Genomic DNA, 24,459 nt, shown 5'->3' on the forward strand with positions numbered 1-24,459 from the left:
ATCCAAATAATCACTAAGATTTGCTTATTTTACCTGCTAAATATGTCTCAAATGCATCTATTTCTCACCACCCATGCTTCTACCACCTTAGCAGATGGGCTCGGCAAAGCCTCCTCTCTCAGCTTCTCGAACCTGCTCTCCCTTCTCTACAGACAGCTCTACTCAGCAGCCGGACTGAGCATTTTTATAAATGCCAATCAGGTTGGTAAAACCTTCCAACAGCTTTGTTTGCTTGTTTCCTTTTTGTTGTTGTTCTTTTTGTTTTTATTTTATGAATTTTGTTTGTTTTTCCCAATAGCTTTTCAGTGCCCTCAGAATAAAGTTCAAATTCCTTAGCGTGGTGAGCTGCTCTGAGTCCCTTTCCAGCCATCTCCTCACTGCTCTGCTGTTTGCTGCTTTGCTGCTCCAGCCACGTTGGTATCTGGTTAGTTTCTCAAACTCAGAGCCTCCTTCATCGCAACCTTTGCACACTTTGTTCCCTCCATCCGGGATGAGTGTGGTCATTCTTTTTGCCTGCCTAACTTGGAGTTGTTCTTTGAGATTTTAGCCTAAGCAACATCACTTCTTCAGGAAAGCTTTCACCAGCCACCCAAGACTGGGTCATCAGGTCAGAACCCCGTTATAGAAGCTCGTTTGCAGCACTTTGCACACTAGCGATAACAGAATTGTTTGTCTGAGGTCTTGTCTTCCCCACTAGAATATTAGCTAATTGAGGGGAGGGGTCCTCTCGGCTTTGTTCACCACTGTATCCCTAACATCCAACCCCATGCCCACCACACAGAAGGAACTTGGTAAATATTTGTTGATTGATTGGCAGGTGGACCACTGCATTATCAAGCTTTCGGTCAGTTCTGAAAGTGTGGATTCCAAGCTGGTTTAACAACATATGAAACGTGCATCTTATCACTAGATGACATAGAATTTTCCAGCTAATCTCTTAAAGATTCCACATGTCATGAAATGAAGAAAGTAGTAATTCTCTGTTTACTGTAACAGCCAAGGTGAAGTCACTGAGGATTGCCACCCTGGCTAGTACAACAGAGACATGACATTCCAGAGGGCTGATTCATTAGCTGAGTGGCAGAGGAGTGTCACGTAGACCAGGTGGTTCAACACTGAAGTTCTCCTCTTTCTCCTGCTCCTTCCTCCTCCTTTTCCTCTTTCTCCTTTTGCTTTAAGGAGAGAGGAGAACTGTGTTTATATAGCCAGGGGGAAAGATACAATGGAAAGGAATAAACTAAAGATCCTACAGAGGGGATAAACATTAATTGAGCACCTACTGTGTACCCAGTACTTTGTTAATCAATAGTGACAGAAAGATGAACAATACAGTCCTTGGATTCAAGGAGTCACAGCCTAGTGGAGGAGAAATGACATATAAATAGATCATTCTATGAAATATATAAAGCCCAGTCATGATGGGTCCAGTCTCTACACACAATTGTATACAAAGAAACATTAATTGGCATCCAAAAACAATTGCAATGCAACTTCAAGTCTTATTGTAGTCTCTGGAGAAAAATGCCAAAGGAGAAATTACGTGAAAGCTTACAAGAAATCTTCTAAAAATCCTATTCTTCTTCCTTGTTCCCTGCTTCTGCCTGCTCAGCAAGATTCTGTCTCTATTGCAGCATCAGAATAACGAGGTGGAAGGTATTTCACCTGTTCACCTAAGGTATTTGGGCTCTAAAGCTTCTTTTTTCTCTCTCCCACCATACTTCCCCCAGCTCTTCACTCACCCAGCCTACCCTGGCTCTTCTTTGGCCTTTCTCCCTGCCGTCTTTTAAAACCCATCTCTCCTCTGCTGGTAACTCCCCGTCCTATCCAAAGTAAATCAAATCACTCAAGGCTCAGTACTTCTCAACCCTACCTTTCACCTCTCATCCTGATACTGTTCAGCGACAGACAGAATCCTCCTTAGTAGGCAGAGAAGGGAAAGAGACTGTGAATATTTATGAATTATTAATATTTTCCTGTCAAATATAGAAAAACAACATGGTAAACGAAGTGACACCGCTATCTACATGGAATTATGAGGAAACAGAGCAGGGACAACCCAACCTGATCTTAAAGGAGGATAAGGAGCTAGATGGAATGGGGGTGAGAAGGGCATTCAGGCACAGGGAACAGCATAAGATAAGGCCTAGAGGTGGAAAATAACATTTAAGGCTTGAGGGATGGGACTGAGAACACAGATGAGGACTTAGGTTTCAAAAGGAGGATGAGTATCTCTTCCTCGGAGATATATTGAGAGGGAAAGAACAGTAGATGAAATAGATGAGAAATCTCCACTGGAAGCCTCAATCTTCTCATTAAGTCCACCTTCGTAGGGAGTGACCAGAGGGGCTTCAGGAAAGATGCCTGGGGTTGCTGGACAATCAACAAGACATGGCTGAAGGGACCACGGAGGTGCAGGAAGGTTAGCTACTGTGAATTTAGAGTGGGCCCCTTTGCATGTGTTGGTAGCTTTCTTCAGCAATGTTGTACGGCTGGAGGAATAACAGAATGAGCGGCCAAGGGGTGTAGGAATTTTGCACAACGCCTGAAACTGGTAGGCCTTCAGTTCAAGTTTGTTTAGTGATATTCACGAAGACCAATGGAGTGGAGAGGCAAGTGAAGGCCAAAGCGGACTGAGGAACAAGGTGGGGCAGGGCAGGGTGACCCATGTAACACATTTGTTAATCCAAATGCAGTCATGTAAATCTGGGATGAAGTAGAAAGGCAGGAGATATAAGCAACGGACCAGCTAAAGTCAACAAACATTTATTGGGTACAAAGCACCAAGCATGGTGCTGTAGGAACTGCAAGGCTAAGCCAGCTGCCTTCAGGGAGCTTGAGGTCTTACAAAAATGTCAGTGCTGTACAAAGCATATTTTTGTAAAAGTGGCAATGGAGACACAAAGAAAGGGGGATGGCAGTATATATAGAGAGAGATTCAATGACAAAGTAAGGGGAGGCTTTTGGGAAGGTAGCATTTGCGGTGGACCTTTAGGATGGGCATGTATTTGAATGTTGGCTTTATTGCTAGGGAACAACCTTCAAAACATAGGGAAATGCTTGCATAAAGGAGTATAAGTGGGGAAGTCCCAGAAGCTTTTAAGGGATGGTGGTGAGTCTATGTAATTGCAGGGAGTAGTTTGGGCTGTGGGGAGTTAAGCCTGGAAATGCAGGTCTGAAGGGCTCTGAATGGCAAGCTGAGAGAATTGAACTTCGTCTATTTGCAAAGATAAACCTCAAAAGATTTTTGTGTGCAGGATAGTGATATGATTCTATTAGTTTTTTAGGCAATAACTAAAATGGCTCAAGCAAACGCACAAGATTAGGAACTAAAATGGCACCTTCTGCCCAGCTGAGAAGAAAGGACTCTTACTTCCCAGAGTCAACCAAGGCCTCTTCCAATTTTATAAACAGATTTTTTTTTTTTGTCCAAGTCTCAGACTTAGTTCTCTGGAAAAACAGAGGTAAATACTGCCACAGGCTTGCTTTGTTTTCCCAAGAGGGAACTCCCAGGTGATTTCTCTAATTATCCAGAAAAAAAAAATTTTTTTTAACTTGTTTTTTCCCCTTTAGATTTCAGCCCAGCTGAGGGGGAATTGCAGTGTTGCCTTAGATTCTCCAGCTTTGGTTTGGATACAATATTAGTCCCTGAGGAACTCCCTCCAACGACTCTCTGAGCAAGGCGTCTCTAGGCATTTATTCCCAGCCATAAACTGAGAAGAAAGCGAGAAGGAGCGTTCTTGCAAGGGGCTTATTTTTTAAAAATAAGGGGTGGTGGTGGTGGTGGGGGTTTGACTCTGTCCTCCTCAGGATAAGTCGGTAGGAAAAGTAACCAAGGCGACAGCCGTGACCTCGCCTCTGGTCAGAACTTCTGGTCCAGAAAGTGCCTGATTTTTTCACCTAGAGAAGGACAGTGACTGCGAGGCCTCTCGCCGGCATCACTTAGCACCCAATTCCGCCAGGCTCCCAGAGAGGTGGTTGCAGCTACAGCCTAACACGCCATGCAGCCAATAAGAAGCCAAAAAGCCCCGCCTGTCTCGGATCCTGACCAATCGGCGCCAGGAACTTTAGCTCGTTGCCTCGCGTCTCCGTGGTCCGAGCGGGGAGGTAAGCCCCTTTGAGTTGCCAGTAATGGGCATGGCTGCGGCCCCTGGAGGAGGGGACGCGAAGTGAGGAGGGGGCAGGGAGGGGTGAGGACGCGGGCGACGAAGACAGGCCCTAGGGGCCCCGGTAAGTACGGAAAGGCCCGTTGCCCGAAAGTGGGGAGCAAGGGGCGTGGGGTTCGGCCTTCCGCGTCCTCTGGATTCGTGGCCCGCGCGTGAGGAGTCTGGGGTCTGCACCCAGCGAGTGGCCTCAGGGGATCCCTTCAGGGGGTAGTCGGGGCACTGGCTCTTGCCTCCGGCTCTGGGCTACCTCCTTCCCCCAGGTCCCCAGACTCCTGCCCTCGCCCCTCGCTTGGCTCCTTGGGGTCTCTCGTCAGAAATCAAAGCCTCGCACCAACAAAGACTCCCTGCCTCGGTCCCAGGTTTGCGGTGGCTGGGCCCTGGCGCGGAGGGTTCCCAGCGCTGAGGTCATGTGTATTTATAGGCGTCTGGGAGTCCCCGGCCCCCGCCCAAATTCAGACGGTTGCCTCTCCTTCGCGCGCTTTCGGCAGGGGCTGGCAGGGGCGCCCCAGCCCGCCAGCGATGCTGCGTTTTGGAGCATGCTCCCCCTACCCCCCATCTTTACAGTTTCTTCAAGATTCCTCAGAAGCAACCTTGGGAACATAATACTTCTCATCCTATAACCTGATTTCTGTGCTGTGTCCTCATTCCTCTGACGTCTGGTTCTCAGCTCCATGCGTGCCACGGTGCCCTGTGCGAGATGCGGGGGAAACCCTACGGTTCTTTCCCTGGCGTGTAACCACCCGCAGCACTTTGGCGCGTTCATTGATTTGGTCACGTGCTGCTACATCCCACCTTCTCTTCCCAGTTGTCCTGCTGCTCTTGGGGGAAAAAAGGGAAAGCGCTCTGTACTGAATCTCTTTTGCTCTGGTAGGTGATTTTGGGCATTGGAAGGGATGATAGTTTTCTCACGCTCTATCCAAGACACTCAGCGTGGGTGACATACCTCAGTTATTCCCTGGGTGGTCTTAGAAGATGGAAGCGGGAGGGGGGGGGAGTTTTAACGTTTTCATTTTACAGATGTGGAGGCTAAGTATTTGGAGAGGCCCAGGGCAGGGCCAGGGTCATCTGGGAACAGAGCCAGGACTAGAATCCTAAAATCCAGATTCTTGAGTTCTTTATCCACGAAAACCATTTGTCTTGTAGGCCTGATCTGGAGGAATCGATTTCCAAACTTCTCAGAGCCTCTTGCAGAATGGTTGTGAGCACTGACTGAGATGATATATTTAGGATGGCTGGAATGGTATCTAGCACTTATGAGGGTCTGGATACATTTTTGCATTCATTAATTTTAAGTAACCACTGGCTGGTTTCTTGTGTTGGTAATTATTATGGTCCGTCTATATTTTGGGGGGTATACAATATTACAGTGATTCTTAGTTGAGAGGGCAGGGGTCAGGAGCATTTCTCCGTTTTAGGGAATCATTGTAGTGTAATTAGAGTTGTTGTTACTAGGAACGTGTTGTATGTAAGAACAGGATAGGGGTATTACCAGACCAGGGCAGTGGCTTCTTTTGCCTGATGCACTCAAATGACCAATTCCTGAGACACTGGGGTTTCAAAGAGAGAAAGAGTTTTATTGCTAGGTGCAAAGCAGGAGAACAGTTGGCCTATCGGTCCAAAATCTGTCTCTCCAAATTGCAATAATTTTGATAGTTTTGTAGTATCAAAAGATGGGCAGATCTCAACAGGTGAACTCGCTGCCCTCCCCCCTACGTGGAATCCGACTCCCAGGGGTGTAAATCTCCCTGGCAACGCAGAGTATGACTCCCGGGGATGAATGTGGACCCGGCATCGTGGGACTGAGAGTATCTTCTTGACCAAAAGGGGGATGCAAAATGAGACGAAATAGTTTCAGTGGCTGAGAGATTCCAAATGGAGTCGAGAGGTCACTCTGGTGGACATTCTTATGCACTATATAGATAACACCTCTTAGGCTTTAATGTATTGGAATAGCTACATATAAATACCTGAAACTACCAAATTCCAACCCAACAGTCTGGACTTCTGAAGACAATTATATAATAATGTAGATTACAAGGGGTGACAGTGTGATTGTGAAGACCTTGTGGATCACACCCCCTTTATCTAATGTATGGATGAGTGGAGGAATGGGGATAAAAACTAAAGGACAAATGGGGTGGGATGGGGGGATGATTTGGGTGTTCTTTTTTCACTTTTATTTTTTATTCTTGTTCTGGTTCTTTCTGATTTAAGGAAAATGTTCAGAGATAGATTGCGGTGATGAATGCATAACTATATTATCATACTGTGGACAGTGGATTGTATATCATGGACGATTGTATGGTGTGTGAATGTATTTCAATAAAACTGAATTTAATTAAAAAAAACAAATCTGCATACATCTAAAAAAAAAAAAAGATGGGCAGGTTTTAGGATAATGAGTACAGTGGCCCCAGATGATGTAATTAGAAGTGATTTAATTATTGAGCATGTACAGATTGATTATATGCTTAGGCACAGAATGTATGTAAGAAAATGGTGGCCTTGATATGAAGATGGGCATGATTTTTAGTATTATAGTGAGGTATAGGTGACTTGTAGGTTAAAGTCTAAGCTACTGCACATAACAGGTGGGCCCATTTTGGTTAGATCTGGCTTCGGTTATCAAGATAACTTTGGACTTGGGGTGGGTTAGTTCTGGGCTGACCCAAGACCCTTCATTAATAAACATTAGGGGCTGTCTTCAGTGGTCATGAGACTCTAAGTTGAAAAACTGGATAAATAGGTACAAGTGAAGGTTAGTCACAAGGTTTTTACAATCACAAGGGCACAAGATAAAGGCTATACAATCATTTATCAGAGATCGAGGCAGCTGAATTACAGTTCAGGTTTCAGGTATTTCCCTCTGTCTACTCTAATATACCAGAAAGTAAAAAGGAATATCTATATAATGATTCAGTAATAATAATCGATCCTTAAGTCCTAACTTCTTGGTTACAGAGGTAGGAAAAAAGATTGAGAACCACCGAAGAAAGAAAAAAATACCACTATGGTATCTCTTTATGGTCATCATGGCAAGAGAAGAGCCAACGTTAGCATGTTAGTGTCCCATGGAAGTAGTTTTGTTTTTTGTTTTTTGTTTTAAATAATGGCAGCAGGTAAAGTTTATTATCTAGAGCCATATTAAAGGAACCCATGGCATAAAAAAGTTTGAAAACCACTGTAAAGACCAGAACACTTCAGAAAGTAGACTATCATTAACCTTGAAACAGGATAGCGTGTTCAAGTCAAGTCCCCAAGTATTTTGCAAGACTGTTTTAGCTGCTGTGGTGGCTTTAGCTTCTTGGTTCACTGGTTCTTTTTGTCAGGAAACTGGGGGGTGTTACCGAGTAGTTCATGGACCAAGGAGGTGAAGTACATATCATTCCCTTGAGAATCAGCCCCCAAATAATTGAGATGACTGTCCTTGAACTCTCACCACCACCCACCCCACCCCACCCGGTGCTGGTGGTAAACCAGTGTCGGAAGATTGGACTGGGAAAGGCAGGCCTGGGCAGTGAACTGGAATAAAACAGAAAGCGCTTCACATTTCTATTTTGAGAAGTTGCTAGGGAGTGCCAGTTCCAAGTGTTGAGAATCAGCCTTTTGGAAAGCTTAACTCCTGCAGAACTCACGGGAAATGAAGGTCGCAGTCCGTCAGTTCCTTCCCACTGCTCATTCCCTAACACTGGGCTTCGGAAACAGTTTCTATGGGGAGAGGGAGGTAATTTACTCATTTAAATATTACCTACAGCGAAGGCTTTATTTAACCCAACCCGATGTGTTAAGTATGAGCTTTTACAATAGCAGCCCAAGTTGGAAAGCACAGAGCCTCTAAGTCCATGCCCGAAGTTCAAGTGAGAAAATGCCACGTGCCAGGTGCCATGTCTCCACTGGTATGTGCGTAAATATTTTTTATCTTGTTATTGTGTCAGTATTGTTTTCATGCTAGTATTTCTCTTTACCCGAAAGATAGACTCCTTCCATATATATGTATATTTAAGCCCTTGTTTCCCAGCAGGCCTGGATTTGTTTACAGCAGCACAGGGGAACTCCAGGGTAGCCAGGGCTGAGAGAGGAATGTTTTACTTCCAAATGGACTGGCCAGCCAGAATATGTGGTTTGGTGATCAGGGGTTTGTAGAATAATAAGCTCTGCTTGCAATTGCTGAGATAGCAACCGTGGTCTGTCATCTGGCACCTGGCTGGGATCCCCACATCAGGCTGGGCAAGTCTAACACTGACAGCTTTGGGTTTTGCTAGTGCCAAAGGCCCAAGGGGAAGGTGGTGGGGCTCTCAAGGGAAGGAGAACCTGCAAGGGTTTACACGGGCATCAGGGAAACCAGGAGTTTTAGCATAATTATATGAATCCAGTTATCTTCATTTCAGGGTCCTCTTGGAAAAAAAAGATTCATAATATGTCTTCCTGACTAGGGAGGTGAAGGGAAAAATATTGGAAAGTACTCGGAAAAAGTAAATACTGGACAGGGACTCAAAGTTGTATTCAAAGAGCATAAACATTCAAAAAGTTGACATGGAGCCCAAGGGTTGGAATATTGCAGAGCAGCATAAGGCAGAGTCTATGGCAAAATCAGATTCAGAAATTTGCTGACTTTTTTCGGGATACATTGATACATTCACATGGTTGGAAAATCACAGGGCAAGAAATCAAAAGGTACGAAAGTCCCCAGCCACTCTCCACTCATAAAGGTAATTGTCAGTTTTCAATGTGTCTTTCTAGAGGGTGTTTTTTTTTTAATGCAATTTTTTTGAGATAGAATCACATAACGTACAATCATTCAAAGTGTACAATCAGTTCACAGTATCTAGAGGGTGTTTTCATTTGTTTATTTTTGCATATGCAAGCATATTCATATAATACACTTTTCTCTTTTTTTAAAAAAAAGATAGCTTACTACACATTGAGTGCCTTTGGTACCTTGTTTTTTCTTTATTTTTTAAAAATAGAATATTAGGTTTACAAGAAAAATCATGAAGTACAGAGTTCCCATATAACCCCCCCACACCCACTGTTTTCCTTATTATTAACTATTTGCATTAGAATGGTACCTTTGTTACAATTGATGAAACAATATTATTATAACTATCCTATTAACTGTAGTCCATTAAAGTTTACATTTGGGGTCACTCTTGGTGTTGTACAATTCTATGGTTGGTTTTTAAAATTTTTCTTGTAAAATATATGCAACCTAAAATTTTCCATTTTCTCAACTTTTAATTATACAATTCAGTGGTGTTAATTACGTTCACAATGTTGTGCCACCATCACCACCATCCGTTATTAAACTTTTCCATCAGACCAAAGAGAAACTCTGTATAAATTAAGCATTAACTTCCCGTTTCTCGCCACAACCCAATGCCTGGTAACCTGAATTCTAGTTTCTAAATTTATGATTTTGCTTATTCTAATTATTTCATGTTAGTGAGATCATACAATATCTATTCTTTTGGGTCTGGTCTATTTCACTCACCGTGATGTCTTCAAGGTTCATCCATGTAGTCCCATGCATCAGAATCTCTTTCCTTTTTATGGCCAAATAATATTCCACAGCATGTATATACCACATTTTGTTTGTCATCTGTTATCAAGTTGCGTCTACCTTTTGGCAGTTGTGGATATGCGGCCATGACCATCGGTGTTCAAATAATTTGCTTGAGTTCCTGTTCTACAATTCTCAATATATAACTGGAAGTAGGGTTGCCAGGCCATATGGTATTTCTATACTTCACTTTCTGAGGAACTGCCAAACTGTTTTCCACGGTGTCTTCACCGTTTTATATTCTCAGCACCAATGTATAAGGGTTCTATTTCTCCATATCCCCACTAACACTTGTTATTATCTGTTTTTTTAATAGTAGCCATTCTTTTGGGTATGAAATGCTATCTCATTTTGGTTTTGATTTGCATTTCCCTAATGGCTGATGATATTGAGCATATTTTCAGGTGCTTATTGGCCATTTGTGTATCTTCTTTGGAGAAGTGTCTATTCAAGTCCTATGCCCATTTTAAATTGGGGTGTTTGTCTTTTTGTTGTAGAGCTGTAGGCATTCTTTATATATTCTGGATAGTAAACCTTTATTAGATACATGGTTTCCATATATTTTCTCCCATTCTGTAGGCTGTCTTTTTACTTTTTTGATAAAATCCTTTGATGTACAAAAGTTTTTAATTTTGATGAAGTCCCATTTATCTATTTTTTCTTTTGTTGCTAATGCTTTCAGTGTATAGTCTAAGAAACTATTGCCTAACACAAGGTCCCAAAGATGTTTCTCTATGATTTCTTCTAGGAGTGTATAGTTTTGGTTCTTCTGTTTAGGTTTTTGATCCATTTTGAGTTAATTTTTGAATGCGGTGTGAAGTAGGGGTCCACTTTCATTCTTTTTCATATGGCTATCCAGTTTTCTCAGCAGCATTTGTTGAAGAGACTATTCTTTCACCCTTGAGTGGACTGAGGACCCTTGTCAAAAATCAGTTGGCCATAAATATGAGGGTTTATTTCTGAACTCTCAATTTAATTCCATTGGTCCTTGTGCTGGTACCACACTGTAGTGATTACTATATAGCTTTGTAATAAAGTTTTCAAATTGGTAAGTGTGGGAGTCCTCCAACTTTGTTCTTCTTTTTCAAGATGGTTTTGGCTATTTAGGGCCTCTTACCCTTCCATATGAATTTTTTTTTTAATTCAATTTTATTGAGATAGATTCACATACCATATAATCATCCAAAGCGTACAATCAGTTGTTCACAGTACCATCGTATAGTTGTGCATTCATCACCCCAATCTATTTTTTGAACATTTTCCTTGTGCCAGAAAAAGTGAAAATAAGAATAAAAAATAAAAGTAAAAAAGAACACCCAAATCATCCCCCCCATCCCACCCTATTTTTCATTTGTTCTTTTTTTTGTCCCTGTGCCGGTTTGAATGTATTGTGTCCCCCAAATGCCATTATCTTTGTAGTTTTGTGGGACAGGCGTTTTGGTGATGGTTGGATTTGCTTGGAATGTGCCCCACCCAGCTGTGGGAGATGATTCTGATGAGATGTTCCCATGGAGGTGTGGCCCGGCCCATTGAGGGTGGGCCTTGATTGGTGGAGCCATATAAATGAGCTGAATGGGGGGGAGGAAAGGGAGTGCAGCTGGGAGTGATGTTTTGAAGAGGAGCAAGCTTGCTAGAGAGGAACATCCTGGGAGAAAGCCGTTTTGAGGCGGGAGCTTTGGAGCGGACGCCAGCTGCCTTCCTAGCTAGCAGAGGTTTCCTGGACGCCATTGGCCATCCTCCGGTGAAGGTACCTGATTGCTGAGGTGTTACCTTGGATGCTTTGTGGCCTTAAGACTGTAACTGTATAGTGAAATAAACCCCCGTTTTATAAAAGCCTATCCGTCTCTGGTGTTTTGCATTCTGCAGCATTAGCAAACTAGAACAGTCCCCATTTTTCTTTTCAACCATTTATACACTGGATAAAGGGAGTGTGATCCACAAGGCTTTCACAATCACACTGTCACCCCCTGTAAGCTACATTGCTATATAGTCGTCTTCAAGAGTCAAGGCTACTGGGTTGCAGTTTGATAGTTTCAAGTGTTTACTTCTAGCTATTCCAATGCATTAAAACCTAAAAGGGATTACCTATATAGTGCATAAGAATGCCCACCAGAGTGACCTCTCAACTTCATTTGGAATCTCTCAGCCACTGAAACTTTATTTTGTTTCGTTTCCCATCCCCCTTTTGGTCAAGAAGATGTTCTCAATCCCACAATGTCGGGTGAAGATTCATCCCTGGGAGTCATATCCTGCATTGCCAGGGAGACTTACACTCCTGGGAGTCAGCTCCCATGTAGGGGGCCCTTCCATATCAATTTGATGATTGGCCTTTCCATTTCTGCAAAGAAGGCTGCTGGCGTTTTGATTGGAGTACATTGCATCTATAAATTGCTTTGGGTAGAATTGACACCTTAACAATGTTTAGTCTTCCAATCCAGAAACACAGAATATCCTTCCATTTATTTAGGTTTTCTTTGATTTCTGTTAGCAATGTTTCATAGTTTTCCGTCTACCAGTCCTTTACATCCTTGGTTAAATTTATTCCTAGTTATTTGATTCTTTTTTCTGGAAATATATTTTATTTCCGATCATAAATGAAATTTTCTTCTTGGTTTCCTTTTTAGATTGTTCATTACTAGTGAACAGAAACACCACTGATTTTTGTGTGTTATCTTGTACTGTGCCACTTTGCTGAATTCATTCATTAGCTCTAGTAGCTCTGTTGTGGACTTTTCAGGATTTTCTATATACAGAATCATGTCATCTGCAAATAGGGAATGTTTTACTTCTTCCTTTCCAATTTGGGTGCCTTTTATTTCTTTTTCTTGCTTAATTGCTCTGGCTAGAACTTCCAGTACGATGTTGAATAACGGTAGTGATGGTGGGCATCCTTGTCTTGCTCCTCATCTTAGAGGGAAAGCTTTCAGCCTTTCACCATTAAGTAGGATGTTAGCGGTGGGCTTTTCATATATGCTGCTTATCATGTTGTGGAAGTTTCCCTCTATTTCTAGTTTTCCAAGTGTTTTTTATCAAGAAGTTGCTAGATTTTGTCAAATGCCTTTTCTGCATCATTTGAAAAGATCATGTGTTTTATTTTTATTTTTTCCTTCATTCTATTAATGTGGTGTATTACATTAATTGGTTTTCTCATGCTGAGCTACCCTTGCATACCTACGGTAAATCCCACTCGATCATGGTGTGTAATTCTTTTAATGTACAGTTGGATTTAGTTTGCTAGTATTTTGTTGAGGCTCTTTCATCTATATTCATGAAGGATATTGATCTGTGATTTTCTTTTCTTTTTTTTAAATATCATTATCTGGCTTTGGTATTGGGGTGATATTGGCCTCAGAGAATGAGTTAAGGAGTGTTCCCTCTTCAGTACTTTTGAAGAGTTTGAGCAAGATTGGTGTTAATCCATCTTAAAATGTTTGGTAAAATTCACCAGTGAAGCCATCTGGTCCTGGGCTTTTTGTTGTTGTCGGGAGGTTTCTGATAGTGATTTAATCTCTTTACTTTTATTGATCTGTTGAGATCTTCTATTTTTCTTGAGTCAGTGTAGGTAGTTTGTGTGTTTCTGAGAATTTGTCCATCATCCAGGTTAACTAATTTGTTAGCATATAATTGTTCGTAGTATCTTCTTTTTTTTTTTTTTTTTTTTTTTTTTAATCATCATTTTATTGAGATATATTCACATACCACGCAGTCATACAAAACAAATTGTACTTTCGATTGTTTACAGTACCATTACATAGTTGTACATTCATCACCTAAATCAATCCCTGACACCTTCATTAGCACACACACAAAAATAACAAGAATAATAATTAGAGTGAAAAAGAGCAATTGAAGTAAAAAAGAACACTGGGTACCTTTGTCTGTTTGTTTGCTTCCCCTACTTTTCTACACATCCATCCATAAACTAGACAAAGTGGAGTTTGGTCCTTATGGCATTCCCAATCCCACTGTCACCCCTCATAAGCTACATTTTTATACAACTGTCTTCGAGATTCATGGGTTCTGGGTTGTAGTTTAATAGTTTCAGGTATCCACCACCAGCTACCCCAATTCTTTAGAACCTAAAAAAGGTTGTCTAAAGTGTGCGTAAGAGTGCCCACCAGAATGATCTCTCGGCTCGTTTTGGAATCTCTCTGCCACTGAAGCTTATTTCATTTCCTTTCCCATCCCCCTTTTGGTCAAGAAGATGTTCTCCATCCCACGATGCCGGGTCTACATTCCTCCCCGGGAGTCATATTCCACGTTGCCAGGGAGATTCACTTCCCTGGGTGTCTGATCCCACGTAGGGGGGAGGGCAGTGATTTCACCTTTCAAGTTGGCTTAGCCAGAGAGAGAGGGCCACATCTGAGCAACAAAGAGGCATTCAGGAGGAGACTCTTAGGCACAAATACAGGGAGGCCTAGCCTCTCCTTTGCAGCAACCGTCTTCCCAAGGGTAAAACTTATGGTAGAGGGCTCAACCCATCAAACCACCAGTCCCCTATGTCTGTGGTCATGTTAGCAACCATGAAGGTGGGGTAGGCAAATACCCCTGCATTCTCCACAGGCTCCTCAAGAGGGCACTACATCTTTTTTTATTTTTTTTTTCCTTGTTTGTCTTTTTCCTTTTTTTTTTTTTTTTTTAACTTTCCCTTCTTTTTTAAATCAACTGTATGAAAAAAAAAGTTAAAAAGAAAACAAACATACAATAAAAGAACATTTCAAAGAGACCATAACAAGGGAGTAAGAAAAAGACAACTAACCTAAGATAACTGCTTAACTTCCAACATGTTCCTACTTTACCCCAAGAAAGTTACATAATATAGCAACATTTCAGTGAACTTGTTCCTACTACATCCATCAGAAATTAACAGACCATAGTCATTTCTGGGCATCCCCAGAACGTTAAATAGCTTATCTGTTCTTCTTGGATTATTGTTCCCCCTTCCTTAATTGCTCTCTACTGCTAGTTCCCCTACATTCTACATTATAAACCATTTGTTTTACATTTTTCAAAGTTCACATTAGTGGTAGCATATAATATTTCTCTTTTTGTGCCTGGCTTATTTCGCTCAGCATTATGTCTTCAAGGTTCATCCATGTTGTCATATGTTTCACCAGATCGTTCCTTCTTACTGCCGCGTAGTATTCCATCGTGTGTATATACCACATTTTATTTATCCACTCATCTGTTGAAGGACATTTGGGTTGTTTCCATCTCTTGGCAATTGTGAATAATGCTGCTATGAACATTGGCGTGCAGGTATCTGTTCGTGTCACTGCTTTCCGATCTTCCGGGTATATACCGAGAAGTGCAATCGCTGGATCGAATGGTAGCTCTATATCTAGTTTTCTAAGGAACTGCCAGACTGACTTCCAGAGTGGCTGAACCATTATACAGTCCCACCAACAATGAATAAGAGTTCCAATTTCTCCACATCCCCTCCAGCATTTGTAGTTTCCTGTTTGTTTAATGGCAGCCATTCTAACCGGTGTTAGATGGTATCTCATTGTGGTCTTAATTTGCATCTCTCTAATAGCTAGTGAAGCTGAACATTTTTTCATGTGTTTCTTGGCCATTTGTATTTCCTCTTCAGAGAACTGTCTTTTCATATCTTTTGCCCATTTTATAATTGGGCTGTCTGTACTATTGTCATTGAGTTGTAGGATTTCTTTGTATATGCAAGATATCAGTCTTTTGTCAGATACATGGTTTCCAAAAATTTTTTCCCATTGAGTTGGCTGCCTCTTTACCTTTTTGAGAAATTCCTTTGAGGTGCAGAAACTTCTAAGCTTGAGGAGTTCCCATTTATCTATTTTCTCTTTTGTTGCTTGTGCTTTGGGTGTAAAGTCTAGGAAGTGGCCTCCTAATACAAGGTCTTGAAGATGTTTTCCTACATTATCTTCTAGGAGTTTTATGGTACTTTCTTTTATATTGAGATCTTTGGTCCATTTTGAGTTAATTTTTGTGTAGGGGGTGAGGTAGGGGTCCTCTTTCATTCTTTTGGATATGGATATCCAACTCTCCCAGCCCCATTTGTTGAAAAGACCATTATGGCTCAGTTCGGTGACTTTGGGGGCCTTATCAAAGATCAGTCGGCCATAGATCTGAGGGTCTATCTCTGAATTCTCAATTCGATTCCATTGATCTATATGTCTATCTTTGTGCCAGTACCATGCTGTTTTGGCAACTGTGGCTTTATAATAAGCTTCAAAGTCAGGGAGTGTAAGTCCTCCCACTTCGTTTTTCTTTTTTAGAGTGTCTTTAGCAATTCAAGGCATCTTCCCTTTCCAAATAAATTTGATAACTAGCTTTTCCAAGTCTGCAAAGTAGGTTGTTGGAATTTTGATTGGGATTGCATTGAATCTGTAGATGAGTTTGGGTAGAATTGACATCTTAATGACATTTAGCCTTCCTATCCATGAACATGGAATATTTTTCCATCTTTTAAGGTCCCCTTCTATTTCTTTTAGTAGAGTTATGTAGTTTTCTTTGTATAGGTCTTTTACATCTTTGGTTAAGTTGATTCCTAGGTACTTGATTTTTTTAGTTGCTATTGAAAATGGTATCTTTTTCTTGAGTGTCTCTTCAGTTTGTTCATTTCTAGCATATAGAAACATTACTGACTTATGTGCATTAATCTTGTATCCTGCTACTTTGCTAAATTTGTTTATTAGCTCTAGTAGGTGTATCGTCGATTTCTCAGGGTTTTCTAGATATAAGATCATATCATCTGCAAACAATGACAGTTTTACTTCTTCTTTTCCAATTTGGATGCCTTTTATTTCTTTGTCTTGCCGGATTGCCCTGGCTAGCACTTCCAGCACAATGTTGAATAACAGTGGTGACAGCGGGCATCCTTGTCTTGTTCCTGATCTTAGAAGGAAGGCTTTCAGTCTCTCACCATTGAGTACTATGCTGGCTGTGGGTTTTTCATATATGCTCTTTATCATGTTGAGGAAGTTTCCTTCAATTCCTACCTTTTGAAGTGTTTTTATCAAAAAGGGATGTTGGATTTTGTCAAATGCTTTTTCAGCATCTATTGAGATGATCAATTGATTTTTCCCTTTCGAGTTTTTAATGTGTTGTAATACATTGATTGTTTTTCTTATGTTGAACCATCCTTGCATGCCTGGAATGAACCCCACTTGGTCATGGTGTATGATTTTTTTAATGTGTCTTTGGATTCGATTTGCAAGTATTTTGTTGAGGATTTTTGCATCTATATTCATTAGGGAGATTGGCCGGTAGTTTTCCTTTTTTGTAGCATCTTTGCCTGGTTTTGGTATTAGATTGATGTTAGCTTCATAAAATGAGTTAGGCAGTGTTCCACTTTTTTCAATGTTTTGAAAGAGTTTGAGTAAGATTGGTGTCAGTTCTTTCTGGAAAGTTTGGTAGAATTCCCCTGTGAAGCCATCTGGCCCTGGGCATTTATTTGTGGGAAGATTTTTGATGACTGATTGGATCTCTTTGCTTGTGATGGGTTGGTTGAGGTCTTCTATTTCTTCTCTGGTCAGTCTAGGTTGTTCATATGTTTCCAGGAAATTGTCCATTTCTTCTACATTATCCAGTTTGTTGCCATACAGTTGTTCATAATATCCTCTTATAATTTTTTTAATTTCTTCAGGATCTGCAGTTATGTTACCTTTTTCATTCATTATTTTGTATATATGGGTCTTCTCTCTTTTTGATTTTGTCAGTCTAGCTAGGGGCTTGTCAATCTTGTTGATCTTCTCAAAGAACCAACTTTTGGTGATATTTATCCTTTCTATTGTTTTTTTGTTCTCTATGTCATTTATTTCTGCTTTAATCCTTGTTATTTCTTTTCTTCTACTTGGTTTAGGATTGGTTTGCTGTTCATTTTCTAGCTTCTTCAGTTGATCCATTAGTTCTTTGATTTTGGCTCTTTCTTCCTTTTTAATATATGCGTTTAGTGCTATAAATTTCCCCCTTAGCACTGCTTTTGCTGCATCCCATAGGTTTTGGTATGTTGTGTTCTCATTTTCATTCGTCTCTATATATTTAGCAATTTCTCTTGCTATTTCTTCTTTAACCCACTGATTGTTTAGGAGTGTGTTGTTTAACCTCCAGGTATTTGTGAATTTTCTAAGTCTCTGATGGTTATTGACTTCTAATTGTATTCCATTGTGGTCAGAGAATGTGCTTTGAATAATTTCAATCTTTTTAAATTTATTGAGGCTTGTTTTATGTCCCAGCATATGATCTATTCTGGAGAAAGTTCCGTGAGCACTAGAAAAGTATGTGTATCCTGGTGATTTGGGATGTAATGTCCTGTAGATGTCTGTTAAATCTAATTCATTTATCAGATTGTTTAGGTTTTCAATTTCCTTATTGGTCTTCTGTCTGGTTGATCTATCTATAGGAGAGAGTGATGTGTTGAAGTCTCCCACAATTATTGTGGAAACATCAATTGCTTCCTTTAGTTTTGCCAATGTTTCTCTCATGTATTTTGTGGCACCTTGATTGGGTGCATAGACATTTACGATTGTTATTTCTTCTTGCTGAATTGCCCCTTTTATTAGTATGTAGTGGCCTTCTTTGTCTCTCAAAACATCCCTGCATTTGAAGTCTATTTTATCTGAGATTAATATTGCTACACCTGCTTTCTTTTGGCTGTAGCTTGCATGAAATATTTTTTTCCATCCTTTCACTTTCAGTTTCTTTGTGTCCCTGTGTCTAAAATGAGTCTCTTGTATGCAACATATTGATGGTTCATTTTTTTTGATCCATTCTGCGAATCTATATCTTTTAATTGGGGAGTTTAATCCATTTACATTCAACGTTAAAACCGTGAAGGCATTTCTTGAATCGGCCATCTTATCCTTTGGATTATGTTTGCCATATTTTTCCCTCTCTCTATTAATATCCTTTATTGTACCCATACCGAATCTCTTTAGTACTGAACCTTTCTCCAGGTCTCTCTGTCCTGTCTTTGTTTCTCTGTCTGTAGGGCTCCCTTTAGTATCTCCAGTAGGGCAGGTCTCTTGTTAGCAAATTCTCTCAGCATTTCTTTGTCTGTGAAAAATTTAAGCTCTCCCTCAAATTTGAAGGAGAGCTTTGCTGGATAAAGTATTCTTGGCTGGAAATTCCTCTCACTCAGAATTTTAAATATATCGTGCCACTGCCTTCTTGCCTGCATGGTGGCTGCTGAGTAGTCACTACTTAGTCTTATGCTGTTTCCTTTGTATGTGGTGAATTGCTTTTCTCTTGCTGCTTTCAGAACTTGCTCCTTCTCTTCTATGTTTGACAGTGTGATCAGTATATGTCTCGGAGTGGGTTTTTTTGGATTTATTCTATTTGGAGTTCGCTGAGCATTTATGATTTGTGTATTTATGTTGTTTAGAAGATTTGGGAAGTTTTCCCCAACAATTTCTTTGAATACTCTTCCTAGACCTTTACCCTTTTCTTCCCCTTCTGGGACACCAATGAGTCTTATATTCGGACGTTTCATATTATCTATCATATCCCTGAGGTCCATTTCGAGTTTTTCAATTTTTTTCCCCATTCTTTCTTTTATGCTTTCATTTTCCATTCTGTCATCTTCCAGGTCACTGATTCGTTGTTCAACTTCCTCTAGTCTTGTACTATGAGTGTCCAGAATCTTTTTAATTTGGTCAACAGTTTCTTTAATTTCCATAAGATCATCCATTTTTTTATTTAGTCTTGCAATGTCTTCTTTATGCTCTTCTAGGGTCTTCTTGATTTCCTTCATATCCCGTACTAGGGTCTCATTGTTCATCTTTAGTTCTTTGAGTAGCTGCTCTAGGTGGTGTGTCTCTTCTGGTCTTTTGATTTGGGTGCTTGGGCTTGGGTTATCCATATCGTCTGGTTTTTTCATATGCTTTATAATTTTCTGTTGTTTTTGGCCTCGTGGCATTTGCTGAACTTGATAGGGTTCTTTTAGGGTTTGTAGACCAGTTGAAGTCCTTATCTCTAATTTATCAGATCTACAGCTTCGTGGAGTACACTTTCTCTAACTAACCAGCAGGTGGCGTCCACGAGCCACCTGTTCTCCACAAGCCAGATCTCCCCTGCTTAGCCTTTTTGGTGAGTGGGGGAGTGAGTCTTGTGGGGCCCAATTGGTGTCCCAAGCTTGCGTGTGTAGTTGGTGTTGCCTGCCCTGTATGTGGGGCGTGTTTCTGGGCAGTCGGGGAGGAGGGGTGGCCCTAACAATCAAATCTCCCTGATGATCCTAGAGTTTTAGAGCTGCTGCAATAGTCTAATCCTTCAGTTCAGTCCTGCCACAGTTTGTCTCTGCCACTGACCCACAAGTCTTTGGTATTGGCGTATGGCTCCTGAGACTTGCAAGTGGGCCCCTCTTCCAGGCTGTGCACCCCGGGTCCTCTGTTGAGGGATGACTGTGCTATGTCACAGGTGAGTGCCGTCTCCCCAGGGCAGTTCTGGGCTGCTGGGCTGTGTTGGGAGGCTCCCAGTCTGCTCAAATGATGGCTGAATGGGGCTCTGTTAATTCACACTGCTCCCCCTTCCCAGCTCTGGGACATTCAGCTGAGGTTGCAGGGAAGGCTAATGTCCACGCCCAGTTTTGTGGTGTGTGCCTGTTATTTGAAGCACTTCCGTCACACTGGGTTGTCTGGGGCAGCTCTGGGCTATGGGGCTGGCGATGGGCAGGAGTGTTTCCTGTCCACCAGGATGGTGGCTGTGAGCGGACACCCCCCTTTTCTTGGGAAGTTGTGTTGTTTAGTGAATTTTCTCAGCCACTGGAATATTGCCTTTTGTCTCAGAGCTCTCTTAGTTCTGCTCTTGACTTGACGTGCCCAAATTTCAATTCTTTGAAGCTTTCTGTATTGAGCTTCTTAGAGTAATTGTTTTAGAAAAAGCAAAAAGGATTTAAAAAAAAAAAACAAAAAAAAAAAAACGGCCCTCCTCAGAGATCTAATGGGTTATTGAAATGCTAATAGACAAAGCAACCAGGGCCATTAAGGAAAGGTGCCCAGGGCAGAGAGATCAGCTTTGCTTCGGGATTTGCATATGCGCCTCAAGGCCTGATCTCCGCCCTTCCCCTTTCTGTGTTCACCAGAACTCGAAAAATCCTCTGCTTTTATTTTGGAGTTTTTCGTGTTGTTTTTTTTTTCTATGTCTGTCTCCTCTCTGCTGGGCTGGCTGCTCTCAGAGTCTCTGGTGTCTGGTCTCAGTCTATCTATGGTTGGAGTTTGAATCAGTAGAATGAGTTTCCGATAAGAGCAGCCATTGCAATTCTCCCTTCTCCTTCCCGGAGCTGACAGCCCCTCCTCCCCCGGGACTGAGCCTGGCAGGGAGGGGAGCGGGTCCCCTGGCCGCAAAAACTTACAGATTTCGCTGATCTCAGCAGTTCCACGTTTTCATGAGTGTTGTATGAAGTATGCCCAAAGACAGATTGCTCTGTGGTGTCCAGTCCACGCAGTTCCTGGCTTTTTACCTACTTTCCTGGAGGAGTAACTAAAACATACAGCTCACCAGTCTGCCATCTGTACTTCCTCTTCCGTAGTATCTTCTTATACTCCTTTTTATTTCTGTGGGGTCAGTAGTAGTGGCCTCCGTTTCATTTCTGATTTTAGTTACTTACATCCTCTCTCCTTTTCTCTTTGTCAGTCTAGCTAAAGGTTGTTGATTTCATTGACCTTTTCAAAGAACGAATTTTTGGTTTTGTTGATTCTCTATTGTTTTTTATTCCCTATTTTGTTTCTCTCTACTCTAATCTTTCTGCTGTCCTTCCTTCTGCTCACATTGGGTTTGTTCTTCTTTTTCTAATTCCTTCAGGTATGAGTTTAGGTCTCTGATTTGATATCTTTCTTCTTTTTTAAAGTAAGCATTTAGAGCTATAAATTTCTCTCTTAGCCCTGCCTTTGCTGCATCCCGTAAGGTTTGGTATGTTGTATTTTCATTGTCATTTGTCTCAGAATATTTGCTAATTTTCCTTGTGATTTCTTCTTTGACTCATTGGTTGTTTGAGTATGTTATTTAATTTCCTACATTCTTGTGAGTTTTCCAGTTCTCCCTCTGTTTCTGATTTCTAGCTTTGTTCCATTGTGGTTGGAGAAGATACATTGTATTATTTCAATATTCTTACATTTACTGAGACTTCTTTTGTGACCTAACGTATGGTCTATCCTGGAGACTGTCCCATGTGCCCTAGAGAGGAATGTGTATTCTGCTGCTGTTGGGTGAAGTGTTCTATATATGTCTGTTGGGCCTAGTTGGTTTATAGTACTGTTTAAGTCTTCTGTTTCCTTGTTGATCTTCTATCTAGATGTTCTATCCATTATTGAAATAGTATATTGGACATTTCCTACTATTAATGTAGAACTGTCTATTTCTCCTTTCAAGTCAGACAACGTTTGCTTCATATATTTGGAAGCTCTGCTAAGTGTGTATATATTTATAATTGTTATATTGTCTTATTGAATTGACCCCTTTATCAGTATATAGTGGACTTCTTTGTCCCTTATAGTGGTTTTTGACTTTAAGTCTATTTTACAATGTATCTTCTTTTTTCAATCGAAAAGTGATCTTGGGGATCATTCCATTGTAGTACAGGAAAGCTTCTTCATTCTTTTGTAGAGTTGCATAAGAATTCATTGAATGGATATACCATCACTTGTTAATCAATTCCTAATGCACATTTAAATTGTTTTCAATCTTTTGTTATTTCAAACAAAGGCGAAAAGAGTAACATTGAAAAATTACCAATTTGTAGCTATGCAGGTATATCTGTAGGGTAAATTCCTAGAAGAGTAATTGCTGGGTCAGAGGGTTGATCATAAAGATTGTTATTTTATATTCCCATCCACTTTGTATGAAAGTGCCTGTTTTCCCCACCTCCTCACCAAGGTTTTTGAGCTTTGACAGTCTAATAGGTGAAAAAATCATCTCTTAGAGTAACTTTTTGCAGTTTAATTGATGTATAATTGACAAAATAAACTGCACATATTTAAAGAGTACAATTGGATAAGTTTTGACACGTGTATGCATGTATGAAACCACCACTACAATCAAAAGAATTAACATATCCTTCACTCTCGAAAGTTTCCTTTACTCCCTTGAAATCCCTCCTTTCCACCTTACTTTGACACCTCCCCCCATTTGTAGGCAACTACTGATCTTCCTTCTCTCCCTACAGATTAATTTGCATTTTCTAGAATTTTATATAAATTGATTCATATAATACGCTCTTTTTCTATGAATTTTTTGTCTGGCTTCTTTCACTTAGAATATATTTTTTGAGATTTATCCATGTTATTGCATGTGTTGATAGTTTGTTCCTTTTTTTAAATTAATTTTTTTTTTTTATTAGAGAAGTTTAGAGTTACAGAAAGTTCATTCCTGCTTATTGCTGAGTAGTTTCCCATTAAATGAAATGTGTTTATGGATTCACCTGTTGATGGAGATATATGTTTTTCAGATTTTGGCTTTTACATATAAAGCTGCTATGAACATGTGTGTACAAGTCTTTGTGTGGACATATGCTTTCATTTAGATACCTGAAAGTGGAATGACTATATAAATTTAACTTTTTAAGAAAATGTTAAACTTTTTTCCAAAGTAGTTGTACCATTTTTCTTTGCTGCCAGCAGTATATGAGAGTTCCAGTTGCTCTACCTCCTTACCAACACTTTTTATGGTCAGTTTTTTAAATCTTAGATATTCTAATTGGTATGTAGTGCCATCTCATTATTATCTTAATTTGCATTTCCCTAATGACTAATGATACTGAACATCTTTTCATGTGCTTATTTTCCTTTCATATGTATATCTTCTTTAGCGAATGCCTGTTCAAGACTTTTGCTCGTTTTAAATTGGGTTATGTGATTGTTTGTATTGAGTTTTGAGAGTTCTTTATATATTCTAGGTACAAGTCCTTTGTTAAATATGTGCTTTGCAAATATTTTCCTCCAGTTTGTGGCTTGTCTTTTCACTCTCAACAGTGTCTTTCAAAAAGTAGACATTTAAAATTAAATCCAAATTATGAATTTTCTCTTTTATGCATTTTGCTTTTGCTTTTGGTATTGCATATAAGGAATCTTTGCCTAACCCAAGATCACAAAGATTTTCTCCTATCATTCTTTTCTTCTAGAAGGTTTATAGTTTTAGCTTTTACATTTTGGTTAATTTTTTTACATGGTGCAAATCATATTTCCAAGTTCTTTTTTTTTTTTTTGCATTTGGATATTCAACTGTTACAGTACCATTTGTTGAAAAGACTATCCTTTTGCCTTTAAATGGATTTTGTACCTTTGTCAAAAATCAACTGACCTAAATATATAAATAGGGGGGTAAGGGGTATGAAATGGTTTGGGAGCTCTTTTTTGTTTTTATTTTTTCCTTATTTCAGAATAATAAAAATATTCTAAAATTGATTGTGGCGATGATGATACTGTGAACCATTGATTATATACTTTGGATAGATTACATGGTATATGAATATATCTCAATAAAATTGCATTAAAAAAATCAATTGACCTTACATATCTGGATCTATTTCTGTGTTCTGTTCTGTCCCATTGATCTGTTTGTCTGTCTTCATGCCATTACCACACTGTCTTGATTACTCTAGCCTTTTAAGCCATGAAGTCAGGTGGTGAAAGTCCCCCAACTTTGTTCTCTTGGGGTAATCAATTTGCATGTCTCTTATTATGAGTGGAGTTGAGCATCTTTTTAAATGTAGAAGCTACTGGATTTCTTGATTTCATAGTTTTTTTGTGGTTAGAAGACACTGTAAAA

At 40.3% G+C, this 24,459-nt stretch overlaps 1 protein-coding gene across 1 annotated transcript in view; it reads left to right on the top strand.

Moving 5' to 3' along the window:
* Positions 1 to 4,118: 4,118 nt before the first annotated feature.
* TMEM94 (transmembrane protein 94) overlaps positions 4,119 to 24,459 on the top strand; it is a 58,007-nt gene continuing 37,666 nt past the window's right edge. The window contains exon 1 of the mRNA XM_037808051.1: positions 4,119 to 4,227. The gene's annotated coding sequence lies outside the window, so the exon portion shown is untranslated. The remainder of the gene's footprint in view (positions 4,228 to 24,459) is intronic.

Source organism: Choloepus didactylus, chromosome 18, assembly GCF_015220235.1.
Source record: "Choloepus didactylus isolate mChoDid1 chromosome 18, mChoDid1.pri, whole genome shotgun sequence".
Classification (NCBI taxonomy): Eukaryota; Metazoa; Chordata; class Mammalia; order Pilosa; family Megalonychidae; genus Choloepus; species Choloepus didactylus.